Raw genomic sequence first — 13,184 nt, 5'->3', positions numbered from 1 at the left:
TCCAAAAACGCTTAACACACGATTTGCGCCTAGCAAGGCTTGTTGGCGTTCTTTCGGCGGGAAAACACTTCTGCACGACTTTTCAAGGCAAGAGGAATCAGTCCACCAAAGGGGAAGTCTCTAGGCCTTTTCTTTCCTTCAGAAACCTCAGCTTCTTCTGTCCAGTCCAAGCTTCTTTGCACCCGCAGCTGGCATTTCCTGGGCATCTGCCCATCTCCGACTTGCTTGTGACTTTTGGACTTGGTCCCCTTGTTCCACAGGTACCCTAGATTGGAAATCCACAGTTGTTGCATTGCTGGTTTGTGTCTTTCCTGCATTATTCCTCTAACACGAATATTTTGTCCTTAGGGGAACTTTAGTGCACTTTGCACTCACTTTTCAGGGTCTTGGGGAGGGTTATTTTTCTAACTCTCACTATTTTCTAATAGTCCCAGTGACCCTCTACAAGGTCACATAGGTTTGGGGTCCATTTGTGGTTCGCATTCCACTTTTGGAGTATATGGTTTGTGTTGCCCCTATCCCTATGTTTCCCCATTGCATCCTCTTGTAACTATACATTGTTTGCACTGTTTTCTAAGACTATACTGCATATTTTTGCTATTGTGTATATATATCTTGTGTATATTTCCTATCCTCTCACTGAGGGTACACTCTAAGATACTTTGGCATATTGTCATAAAAATAAAGTACCTTTATTTTTAGTATAACTGTGTATTGTGTTTTCTTATGATATTGTGCATATGACACTAGGTGGTACTGTAGTAGCTTCACACGTCTCCTAGTTCAGCCTAAGCTGCTCTGCTAAGCTACCATTATCTATCAGCCTAAGCTGCTAGACACCCTATACACTAATAAGGGATAACTGGGCCTGGTGCAAGGTGCAAGTACCCCTTGGTACTCACTACAAGCCAGTCCAGCCTCCTACATTGGTTGTGCAGTGGTGGGATAAGTGCTTGAGACTACTTACCACTCTTGTCATTGTACTTTTCATAAGAGAAAAATATACAAAACAAGGTCAGTGTATATACACATAGCCAAAAAGTTTTGCATTTCCTCTTTTCACTCTTTTCTAAGTGCTGAAAAGTACTTCTAAACTTTCAAAAAGTTCTTAAAAGTTTAAAAAGTTTTTTTTCTGTCTTTCCAAAAAGTTCTGAAAACTTTTTTCTCTTTTTCTATCACTTTAACTCTCTCTAAAAAATGTCTGGCACAGGCCAAAGTGTTGATCTGTCCAAACTTGCATATGACAACCTTAGCTGGAAAAGAGCAAGGAGTCTCTGTATAGAGAGAGATTTGAGTGTAGGGAAGAATCCTTCCTTGGAACTGTTACTTAACATGCTTAGAGAACAGGATAAGGCCATAGGTGCCCCATCTGTTGAAAAAGTACCTAATAGTTCTCAATCTGATTCAGGGACTCCCCCAGGAAAAGATTCAGGAAAGAAACTTCCTAGCCTGCCCATTACTAGACAGTCTAGCATAGATGGTAATGATGATGAACCACACCATATAAATAGTGTGGTCTCACATCATAGCAAAAGCATTTATTCTCACCATACTGGTAGTAATGTTTCTGTTAAACAAGCTGTTAGGGTGGCTTCTGTAAGGGACAGGTCTCCTTCTGTTCATTCCCATCATAGCTCTGTTTCTAGAAATGTCCCTCCCACCAACCCTGATGACAGAATGTTAGAGAGGGAACTCAATAAGTTGAGTGTGGAACAAACCAGACTGAAGCTTAAAAAGCAACAGCTGGATTTGGATAGACAGTCTTTTGAATTAGAGAAGGAAAGACAGAAGTTGGGTTTAGATACCCATGGTGGCAGCAGCAGTATTCCCCATAGTCATCCTGCAAAAGAGCATGATTCCAGGAATCTGCACAAGATAGTTCCCCCTTATAAGGAGGGGGATGACATTAACAAGTGGTTTGCTGCACTTGAGAGGGCCTGTGTTGTACAGGATGTCCCTCAAAGGCAGTGGGCTGCTATCCTATGGCTATCATTTAGTGGAAAAGGTAGGGATAGGCTCCTTACTGTAAAAGAAAATTATGCTAATAATTTCCAAGTTCTTAAGAATGCACTCCTGGATGGTTATGGCTTAACCACTGAACAGTACAGGATAAAGTTCAGAGAGACCAAAAAGGAGTCTTCACAAGACTGGGCTGATTTTATTGACCATTCAGTGAAGGCCTTGGAGGGGTGGTTACATGGCAGTAAAGTTACTGATTATGACAGCCTGTATAACTTGATCCTGAGAGAGCATATTCTTAATAATTGTGTGTCTGATTTGTTGCACCAGTACTTGGTGGACTCTGATCTGACCTCTCCCCAAGAATTGGGAAAGAAGGCAGACAAATGGGTCAGGACAAGAGTGAACAGAAAAGTTCATACAGGGGGTGACAAAGATGGCAACAAAAAGAAGGATGGTAAGTCTTCTGACAAGGGTGGGGACAAATCTAAAAATGAGTCTTCATCAGGCCCACAAAAACACTCTGGTGGGGGTGGTGGGTCCAAATCCTCCTTTAATCAGAACAAGGAAAAGAAACCATGGTGCTATTTATGTAAAATAAAAGGCCATTGGACAACAGATCCCAGTTGTCCAAAGAAAGGCACCACAGCTCCTACCACTACAACCCCTACTGCTACACCTAGTGTCCCTACTAATAGCAGTGGTGGTGGGAGCAAACCTACTAATAGCCAATCCAAAGGAGTAGCTGGGCTCACTTTTGGTAATTTAGTTGGGGTTGGTCTGATTAGGGAGACCACAGAGGCTACTTTAGTCTCTGAAGGGGCTATTGACTTAGCCACTTTGGTTGCTTGCCCCCATAACTTGGAGAAGTACAAGCAACTAACCCTAATAAATGGTGTTGAGGTCCAGGCCTACAAGGACACAGGTGCCAGTGTCACAATGGTGATTGAGAAACTGGTGCACGCTGAACAACACATACTTGGACACCAGTACCAAGTAACCGATGCTCACAGCATAACACAAAGCCACCCCATGGCTGTTGTAAATCTCAACTGGGGGGGGGTAACTGGTCCAAAGAAAGTTGTGGTAGCTTCAGATTTACCTGTAGACTGTCTATTAGGGAATGATTTGGAGACATCAGCTTGGTCAGATGTGGAGTTGGAGGCCCATGCAGCAATGCTGGGCATCCCAGGGCATATTTTTGCTTTGACAAGGGCTCAGGCCAAAAAGCAAAAAGGACAGGGAAGCTTGGATCCTGGAACAATGGACCAAGTGCTCCCTAAAGCTAGGGCTAGTAGAAGCAAACCACTTCCTACTATCCCTCCCTCTACAGTGGATTCTACTTCTGAGGAAGAAGAATTCCCTCCCTGTGCAGAACCTACACCAGAGGAGCTGGAAGCAGACACTGCTGAGCTTTTGGGTGAAGGGGGGCCTGCCAGAGAGGAGCTGAGTGTGGCACAGCAAACCTGTCCCACATTAGAGGGTCTCAGACAGCAAGCTGTCAAACAGGCTAATGGGGATGTCAGTGACTCTCACAGAGTTTACTGGGAGGACAACCTCTTGTACACTGAGCATAGGGATCCTAAACCTGGAGCTGCCAGGAGATTAATGATTCCTCAGGAGTACAGAAAGTTCCTCCTAACACTGGCACATGACATTCCCCTAGCTGGGCACCTGGGTCAAATGAAAACTTGGGACAGATTGGTTCCATTGTTTCATTGGCCTAGGATGTCTGAGGACACAAAGGAATTTTGTAAGTCCTGTGAAACCTGTCAAGCCAGTGGCAAGACAGGTGGCACTCCAAAGGCACCCCTTATCCCACTGCCTGTGGTTGGGGTTCCCTTTGAAAGGGTAGGGGTTGACATAGTTGGCCCCCTTGACCCTCCTACTGCTTCAGGCAATAGGTTTATCTTGGTGGTAGTGGACCATGCCACAAGATATCCTGAAGCTATTCCTTTAAGGACCACTACAGCACCTGCAGTGGCAAAGGCCCTCCTGGGAATATTTTCCACGGTGGGCTTCCCAAAGGAAGTAGTATCAGACAGGGGAAGCAATTTCATGTCTGCATACTTAAAGGCCATGTGGAAGGAGTGTGGTGTAACGTACAAGTTCACAACACCCTATCATCCACAAACAAATGGACTGGTGGAGAGATTTAATAAAACTCTCAAAGGCATGATTATGGGTCTCCCTGAAAAACTCCGCAGGAGATGGGATATCCTTCTACCATGCCTCCTTTTTGCCTACAGGGAGGTACCCCAGAAAGGAGTGGGCTTCAGCCCCTTTGAACTTCTTTTTGGACACCCTGTTAGGGGTCCACTCACACTTGTAAAGGAGGGTTGGGAACAACCTTTAAAAGCTCCTAAACAGGATATTGTGGATTATGTACTTGGCCTCAGATCAAGGATGGCTGAGTACATGAAAAAGGCCAGTAAAAACCTTCAGGACAGCCAAGAGCTCCAGAAGCAATGGCATGATCAGAAGGCTGTTTTGGTTCAGTACCAACCAGGGCAGAAAGTGTGGGTCTTGGAGCCTGTGGCCCCAAGAGCACTCCAAGATAAATGGAGTGGACCCCACACAATTGTTGAAAAGAAGGGTGAAGTCACCTACTTGGTTGACTTAGGCACTGCCAGGAGTCCCCTTAGGGTGCTCCATGTCAACCGCCTGAAACCCTACTATGACAGGGCTGATCTCACCCTGCTCATGGCAACAGATGAGGGACAGGAAGAAGACAGTGATCCTCTACCTGATCTCTTCTCTTCCACAGAACAAGATGCTCTTGTGGAAGGTGTAGTTTTGGCTGATTGTCTTTCTGCTGAGCAGAAAGATAATTGCATAAATCTCCTAGGACAATTTTCAGAACTCTTCTCTACTGTGCCAGGCACCACTTCTTGGTGTGAGCACACTATAGATACTGGAGACAGTTTACCTGTCAAAAGTAAGATCTATAGGCAGCCTGACCATGTCAGGGACTGCATAAAGCAAGAAGTTCAGAAAATGTTGGAACTAGGAGTGGTTGAGCACTCTGACAGTCCATGGGCTTCTCCTGTGGTACTGGTACCAAAACCCAATTCTAAAGATGGAAAGAAGGAAATGCGGTTTTGTGTAGATTATAGAGGTCTCAACTTGGTAACCAAAACTGATGCTCACCCTATACCCAGGGCAGATGAGCTCATAGATACACTGGCATCTGCCAAGTATCTAAGCACTTTTGATTTGACTGCAGGGTATTGGCAGATCAAATTGTCAGAAGATGCTAAACCTAAGACTGCATTTTCTACCATTGGAGGACATTACCAGTTTACTGTAATGCCTTTTGGTTTGAAAAATGCACCTGCCACTTTTCAGAGGTTGGTGAACACAGTCCTGCAAGGGCTGGAAGCTTTCAGTGCAGCATATTTGGACGATATAGCTGTCTTTAGCTCCAGCTGGGATGATCACCTGGTCCACCTATGGAAAGTTTTAGAGGCCCTGCAAAAGGCAGGCCTCACTATCAAGGCTTCAAAGTGCCAGATAGGGCAGGGTAAGGTGGTTTATCTGGGACACCTTGTTGGTGGGGAACAGATTGCACCACTTCAGGGGAAAATCCAAACAATTATTGATTGGGTTCCCCCTACCACTCAGATTCAGGTGAGAGCCTTCCTAGGCCTCACTGGGTATTACAGGAGGTTCATTAAGAACTATGGCTCCATTGCAGCCCCTCTTAATGACCTCACATCCAAGAAAATGCCTAAAAAGGTATTATGGACAGCAAACTGTCAGAAAGCTTTTGAGGAGCTGAAGCAGGCCATGTGCTCTGCACCTGTCCTGAAAAGCCCTTGTTACTCTAAAAAATTATATGTCCAAACTGATGCATCTGAATTAGGAGTAGGGGCAGTCCTATCACAACTTAATTCTGAGGGCCAGGATCAACCTGTTGCTTTTATTAGTAGGAGCTTGACCCCTAGAGAAAAGCGTTGGTCTGCCATTGAGAGGGAGGCCTTTGCTGTGGTCTGGGCTCTGAAGAAGTTGAGGCCATACCTGTTTGGCACTCACTTCATTGTTCAGACAGACCACAAACCTCTACTTTGGCTAAAACAAATGAAAGGTGAAAATCCGAAATTGTTGAGGTGGTCCATATCCCTACAGGGAATGGACTATACAGTGGAACATAGACCTGGGAGTAGCCACTCCAATGCAGATGGACTCTCCAGATATTTCCACTTAGACAATGAAGACTCATCAGGTCATGGCTAGTCTTATTGTCCTTCGTTTGGGGGGGGGTTGTGTAGGAAAGTACCATCTTGCCTGGCATGTTACCACCATTTTTCACTCTATATATGTTGTTTTAGTTGTATGTGTCACTGGGAACCTGGTAACCCAGGGCCCCAGTGCTCATAAGTGTGCCTGAATGTGTTACCTGTGTAGTGACTAACTGTCTCACTGAGGCTCTGCTAATCAGAACCTCAGTGGTTATGTTCTCTCATTTCTTTCCAAATTGTCACTAACAGGCTAGTGACCATTTTTACCAATTTACATTGGCTTACTGGAACACCCTTATAATTCCCTAGTATATGGTACTGAGGTACCCAGGGTATTGGGGTTCCAGGAGATCCCTATGGGCTGCAGCATTTCTTTTGCCACCCATAGGGAGCTCTGACAATTCTTACACAGGCCTGCCACTGCAGCCTGAGTGAAATAACATCCACGTTATTTCACAGCCATTTTACACTGCACTTAAGTAACTTATAAGTCACCTATATGTCTAACCTTTACCTGGTAAAGGTTAGGTGCAAAGTTACTTAGTGTGAGGGCACCCTGGCACTAGCCAAGGTGCCCCCACATTGTTCAGAGCCAATTCCCTGAACTTTGTGAGTGCGGGGACACCATTACACGCGTGCACTACATATAGGTCACTACCTATATGTAGCTTCACAATGGTAACTCCGAATATGGCCATGTAACATGTCTATGATCATGGAATTGCCCCCTCTATGCCATCCTGGCATAGTTGGCACAATACCATGATCCCAGTGGTCTGTAGCACAGACCATGGTACTGCCAAACTGCCCTTCCTGGGGTTTCACTGCAGCTGCTGCTGCTGCCAACCCCTCAGACAGGCATCTGCCCTCCTGGGGTCCAGCCAGGCCTGGCCCAGGATGGCAGAACAAAGAACTTCCTCTGAGAGAGGGTGTGACACCCTCTCCCTTTGGAAAATGGTGTGAAGGCAGGGGAGGAGTAGCCTCCCCCAGCCTCTGGAAATGCTTTCTTGGGCACAGATGTGCCCAATTCTGCATAAGCCAGTCTACACCGGTTCAGGGACCCCTTAGCCCCTGCTCTGGCGCGAAACTGGACAAAGGAAAGGGGAGTGACCACTCCCCTGACCTGCACCTCCCCTGGGAGGTGTCCAGAGCTCCTCCAGTGTGCTCCAGACCTCTGCCATCTTGGAAACAGAGGTGCTGCTGGCACACTGGACTGCTCTGAGTGGCCAGTGCCACCAGGTGACGTCAGAGACTCCTGCTGATAGGCTCTTTCAGGTGTTAGTAGCCTATCCTCTCTCCTAGGTAGCCAAACCCTCTTTTCTGGCTATTTAGGGTCTCTGTCTCTGGGGAAACTTTAGATAACGAATGCAAGAGCTCATCCGAGTTCCTCTGCATCTCTCTCTTCACCTTCTGATAAGGAAACGACCGCTGACCGCGCTGGAAGCCTGCAAACCTGCAACATAGTAGCAAAGACGACTACTGCAACTCTGTAACGCTGATCCTGCCGCCTTCTCGACTGTTTTCCTGCTTGTGCATGCTGTGGGGGTAGCCTGCCTCCTCTCTGCACCAGAAGCTCCGAAGAAATCTCCCGTGGGTCGACGGAATCTTCCCCCTGCAACCGCAGGCACCAAAAAGCTGCATCACCGGTCCCTTGGGTCTCCTCTCAGCACGACGAGCGAGGTCCCTCGAATCCAGCGACTCTGTCCAAGTGACCCCCACAGTCCAGTGACTCTTCAGCCCAAGTTTGGTGGAGGTAAGTCCTTGCCTCACCTCGCTGGGCTGCATTGCTGGGAACCGCGACTTTGCAGCTACTCCGGCCCCTGTGCACTTCCGGCAGAAATCCTTTGTGCACAGCCAAGCCTGGGTCCACGGCACTCTAACCTGCATTGCACGACTTTCTAAGTTGGTCTCCGGCGACGTGGGACTCCTTTGTGCAACTTCGGCGAGCACTGTTTCACGCATCCTCGTAGTGCCTGTTTCTGGCACTTCTCCGGGTGCTACCTGATTCAGTCAGGGCTCTTTGTCTTGCTCGACGTCCCCTCTCTCTTCAGGTCCAATTTGCGACCTCCTGGTCCCTCCTGGGCCCCAGCAGCGTCCAAAAATGCTAAACGCACGATTTATGCCTAGCAAGGCTCGTTGGCGTTGTTTCGGCGGGAAAACACTTCTGCACGACTCTACAAGGCGAGAGGAATCCGTCCACCGAAGGGGAAGTCTCTAGCCCTTTTACTTCCTGCAGAAACCTCAGCTTCTTCTGTCCAGTCGAAGCTTCTTTGCACCCGCAGCTGGCATTTCCTGGGCATCTGCCCATCTCCGACTTGCTTGTGACTTTTGGACTTGGTCCCCTTGTTCCACAGGTACCCTAGATTGGAAATCCACAGTTGTTGCATTGCTGGTTTGTGTCTTTCCTGCATTATTCCTCTAACACGACTATTTTGTCCTTAGGGGAACTTTAGTGCACTTTGCACTCACTTTTCAGGGTCTTGGGGAGGGTTATTTTTCTAACTCTCACTATTTTCTAATAGTCCCAGCGACCCTCTACAAGGTCACATAGGTTTGGGGTCCATTCGTGGTTCGCATTCCACTTTTGGAGTAAATGGTTTGTGTTGCCCCTATCCCTATGTTTCCCCATTGCATCCTATTGTAACTATACATTGTTTGCACTGTTTTCTAAGACTATACTGCATATTTTTGCTATTGTGTATATATATCTTGTGTATATTTCCTATCCTCTCACTGAGGGTACACTCTAAGATACTTTGGCATATTGTCATAAAAATAAAGTACCTTTATTTTTAGTATAACTGTGTATTGTGTTTTCTTATGATATTGTGTATTTGACACTAGGTGGTACTGTAGTAGCTTCACACGTCTCCTAGTTCAGCCTAAGCTGCTCTGCTAAGCTACCATTATCTATCAGCCTAAGCTGCTAGACACCCTATACACTAATAAGGGATAACTGGGCCTGGTGCAAGGTGCAAGTACCCCTTGGTACTCACTACAAGCCAGTCCAGCCTCCTACAGAGCTGTCTTTGGATTTTACATTGGGTACAATTCCGCACAGGGGCCCACAACATATGTTTGGCCCAGGGCCACAAACCCCTTGTCAGGTCATTGGCAGGTCCTCAATTTTCTGAGGAGTTGATTGGAACAAGTATGAGTTTAGCTTACCATTGGTTGCGTGCATGATGATGTGAGTACCTGAGTAAAGGTGAGTTTAAGCCGTATATCCCTCCCTTTCTGCCAACTCAGATGCGGCTGTTGGACCCCCACTGATAAGTCAGTGGGAAGCCATTTCCTGATTGGGCCGGCAGTAACTCTGGTGGTCTTCCCTCTGACAGATGCTTTGGCCTATCCTGTTGCCACCACGGTCAGGCTTTCTTGGCGGCGGGACTGCCGGGGCCTTCCGTCTATGTAACCACATGCATCGTCATAGGGTGGGCAGACCGCCAATGGTGACACAGTGATTCGGCCGCCGCAGCATAAGCGGTACCAAAACCGCCAAACTCATAACCAGACCCTAAATCTTTGGTTTGTATGTTAACCAATAATTTCTCTCTGATTTCTTGGTAGCCAACTGGACCCTAAAAGATTTAATTTACGTTGGACAAAACACGGGCTCTGCAACCAAAATGTTTGATTATAAGTTGCATGAAAATGGGGTAATGGTAAAATCTCATGTGACTACAGAAAGGGGAATCATTACACCAGACAATTTTTTCTGGTTATAAATACATTCAGAATTCACAATCCAGTGGGGGTTTAATGTATATGTTTGCAATCTTTTCTGAGTAAGTGATAAATATATATGGTGGCCTGTAGGTGGGACTGGGAGTTGAGTTGGGGGCTAAAAGGGAAGAAGAAAGATGTTTCCTGAAGGGGACATTGGTGTAGGAAAGTAGACTCTTTCTAGCATGGTTGCCCCACCTTTGGCCTGTTTGTTAATGTGGGTCAGTGTGTTTTTACTGTGACACTGGGATCCTGCTAGCCAGGACCCCAGTTCTCAGAAATAAAAACCTATATGTCAGTATCTTTTGCCTGTCTCACTGGAATCCTGCAAGCCAAGACCCCAGTGCTAATAGTTTATGGTCTAATGTGTATGCCTGTGTAGTGCCTAACTGTGTCACTGAGGCTCTGCTAACCAGAACCTCAGTGCTTTTGTCTGTCTCAGACAAACCCTGACACAGGACTGCAATTGCAGCCTGAGTAAAATAGTGCAAACACTATTTCACAGCCATTTTCACTGCACTTAAGTACCTTATAAGTCAACTATATGTCTAACCTTCACTTGCTGAAGGTTAGGTGCAAACTTACAAAGTGTGAGGGCACCCTTGCACTAGCAAAGGTGCCCCCACATAGTTCAAGGCCATTTCCCCGGACTTTGTGAGTGTGGGGATGCCATTACACACGTGCACTACAGATAGGTCAATACCTATATGTGGGAAACATCCTGAACAACTAGGTCTAAACCACTACTTGCCTGAACCACTACTGCTAGACAACTAAAAGTCTCTACAACTAAGTACTGAACAACTACTGTCTGAACAACTACTGTGTCTGAATAACAATTGCCTGAACAACTAATTTAAAGGTAAGGTTTTCCTTTAGGTTTTTATGGTTTATTAGTTGTTTAGAATATATATATATATATTAGTTGTTCAGGCAATTGTTATTCAGACACAATAGTTGTTCAGACAGTAGTTGTTCAGTACTTAGTTGTAGAGACTTTTTAGTCTTTTAGCAGTAGTGGTTTAGGCTATAGTTGTTTAGGACCTAGTTGTTCTGTCACATATTCCCTATATGTACCTTCACAATGGTAACTCCGAATATGGCCATGTAACATGTCTAAGATCGTGGAATTGTCCCCCCATTCCAAATCTGGTATTGGGGAGCCAATTCCATGCATCCTGGGGGTTCCACCATGGACCCCCCAGTACTGCCAAACCAGCTCTCTAAGGCTTGTACTGCAGCTACAGCTGCTTCCACCTCACAGACCAGGTTCTACCCTCCTGGGGTCTGGGCAGCCCAGTCCCAGGAAGGCAGAACAAAGCATTTCTTCTGAGAGCAGGGTGTTACACCCTCTCCATTTGGAAATATGTGTTACAGGCTGGGAAGGGGAGCCTCCCCAGCCTCTGGAAATGCTTTGAAGGGCACAGATGGTGCCCTCTTTGCATAAACCAGTCTACACCAGTTCAGGGACCCCTTCTCCCCTGCTCTGGTGTGAAACAGGACAAAGGAAAGGGGGGTGACCATTCCTCTGTCCATCACCACCGCAGGGGTGGTGCCCAGAGTTCCTCCAGTGTGTCGCAGACTTCAGCCATCTTGCTTTGAAAGGTGTGGGGGAACTCTGGAGGGCTCGGAGTGGCCAGTGCCAGCAGGTGACGTCAGAGACCCCTTTTGATAGGGCTGATAAGGTAGCCAATCCCCCTCTCAGTGCTATTTAGGGTCTTTCCTCTGGGTTCTCTTCAGATTCTGCTTGCACGTTTCCTTCATGAATCCTCTGCAACAACTTCAGACTCTTCTGACCTCGGATCAACCACAGCCTGCTCCAAGAAATGTCGTAACTGCAACAAAGTGTCTACAAGAGAAACTTTTCTTCAGCAACCTCAGCTCCAAGTCAGTAACTGAAACAGTTTCCATGGAGTGCATGCCTTGGGGACTCAGAAGGACCGAAGAAATCTCCAGTGGAGTGACGGAGTTACTCCCCTGCTCCAAGCAGGCACCTTCCAAGGTGACGACCGGTACCCTGGGACTCGTCTCACGGTGACGAACATGCTCCTAAGGACACAGAGGGTGGACATCATCAACATAGACTGTTCTGAGGTCCCGCTGATGCAATTTGGAGGAGGTAAAACCTTGCCTTCTGCGAGAACAACGGTACCCCTGTGTATTGTGTCTTCTTCACCTTCTGAGGCCTCTGTGCACTCTTTGCAAAATTCCTTCATGCACAGCCTGGCACAGGTCCCCAGCATTCCAACCCTGTGACATTCAACAGACTGAGTTGTTCTTCAGCGGCGAGGGACCTTCTTTTGTTGTGCTGAATCAACTACGTTTTGCATCTCCTTTGAACCCAGATCCTGCGGCTTCTGAGGGTGATGGCTGGCATCCTAAGGGCTCTCTAAGGTGCTGAGAGCCCCCAGGTCCCTCCTATTTCCATCCAGAGCCATTTTGATGAAAAATTCACTTTTGTCGTAGCCGAGGCTTGTTGGTGCCTTCCAACAAGAAATCTCATCTGCATCGATCTTCCCACCTTGGGACATTTTTTGCATCATGCAGAAACCCGCTGGCATCTTCCTAGGGTGCATTTCTGCAGTCTTCTACTAACCAGGGACTCTTCTTTTGCACCCTCTTCTGGGTTGGCAGGGGCTCCAGTCCTTCTTGGAACTTCTTTCGACTTCTGGACTGTGTCACCCAAATAAATACCTTTATTTTTGGTAACACTGAGTATTGTCTTTACTTATTGTATAAGTACTGTGTAACTATAAGTGGTATTGCATGAGCTTTGCATGTCTCCTAGTTCATCCTAAGCTGCTCTGCTATAGCTCCCTCTATCAGTCTAAGCTGCTAGAACACTACTACTTCACTAATAAGGGATAACTGGACCTGGTAAAAGGTGTAAGTACCCAAGGTACCCACTACAAACCAGGCCAGCCTCCTACAATTTGATTCTCCCCCAGTCACAAAAATCGGGGAATGAGGGTTAGATGCTCCTGGAGCTAAAGCCTTATGTATTTTCCATCCAAAATTAAAGGTTGGAAAATGGGGTATGGTTCTCCCACACCAAAAAAGCTTTGTGTGGAAAAAGCTACCCACTCTAATTCATGTAGTGTTTTGGGCCAGATGTATGAAGCAATGTTTCTGTTTGTGACTAGTAAAATCCTTTTTGCCATTTACCAACACTATGTTGCAAATCCGTAACTAATTACAGAGTCGTAAAATAGGGTTACTGACCCGCTATTAGGAAGGGGTGTGGCAAGGGTGTCCCTT

The 13,184-nt window shown here is 46.7% G+C and overlaps 1 protein-coding gene across 1 annotated transcript in view; it reads left to right on the top strand.

The window, feature by feature from the left end:
* Positions 1 to 13,184, top strand: part of LOC138279154 (vomeronasal type-2 receptor 26-like) — a 191,341-nt gene that overhangs the window by 107,620 nt on the left and 70,537 nt on the right. The gene's annotated exons all lie outside the window — the stretch shown is intronic.

The sequence above is a fragment of the Pleurodeles waltl genome, unplaced genomic scaffold, assembly GCF_031143425.1.
Source record: "Pleurodeles waltl isolate 20211129_DDA unplaced genomic scaffold, aPleWal1.hap1.20221129 scaffold_68, whole genome shotgun sequence".
Lineage (NCBI taxonomy): Eukaryota > Metazoa > Chordata > Amphibia > Caudata > Salamandridae > Pleurodeles > Pleurodeles waltl.
The sequence above is the reverse complement of the archived record's forward strand: the minus strand, read 5'-3'. Positions and strand labels throughout refer to the sequence as shown.